The sequence below is a fragment of the Tupaia chinensis genome, unplaced genomic scaffold, assembly GCF_000334495.1.
Source record: "Tupaia chinensis unplaced genomic scaffold, TupChi_1.0 Scaffold000644_1, whole genome shotgun sequence".
NCBI lineage: Eukaryota > Metazoa > Chordata > Mammalia > Scandentia > Tupaiidae > Tupaia > Tupaia belangeri.
In genome coordinates, this window is record NW_006160165.1 from 6,853,979 (window position 1) to 6,854,761 (window position 783).

The following is a 783-nucleotide window of genomic DNA, read 5'->3' on the forward strand; positions in this document are numbered from 1 at the left end:
TCTCTGTTCCGTTTGCACTCTTTGTGCATCAGATTCAGTGGGAATGGAGGACTATCTGACCCTGATCAGATGCAGATGTTTGGATCCTGTTCACTTGGACCAGTGTAGGCACTTGGTGCGGAGAGGCTCATCCCATGGCCTGGACCCAAGCTTGGTAATCTTTGTGGCTGCCCCAAACCAAGATACAACATCTTGTGGGTTCCCACATGAAAGCCCTCAGTCACCTTGTACCGTCATCCGCATGCGTGAACTCTGTCTTCCCATTGTGTGACGTGGCCTGAGGCCACGTCCACTGCAGCCTCTCCTACTCTCTGTGTCTAGACTGATAATGTAGTGCTGACTGACCGAATGAAATTAGGTTAATTAGAGTAGATGCTGGAAACTCTGAGAGCACTAATTCAAGTTGTTTTGTTTTCCTAGGCTTTTGCCATAGGGCACGTGAGCTTGCTGGAGAGACCAGGTGAGAGGGAAGGTGAGAGGGAAAGTGAGCCGTCACCCCGGGCTGGCCTCCCTGCAGTCCCTCCTGCATTCACCTCGGGATTCTGAGAACACACGCACCGATGCCTGTGGGATCTCAGGCCGTGGGGTCTAGGACTGAAAGTATGGTCAGCGCCTGAACCTCTGGGCCACCGCCAGCGAGCTCACCGTAGGGCTGACGGGACAGCTGGGCTTCAGCGATGCTCAGCCGTGGCGTGCGTTCCCACGTTCTCCAAATTCTGAATATGCAGACTCCATTCGCAGTTCACCCTCTGCAGGGCCCAGAGGCCCGCCCCAGCCTCCGCC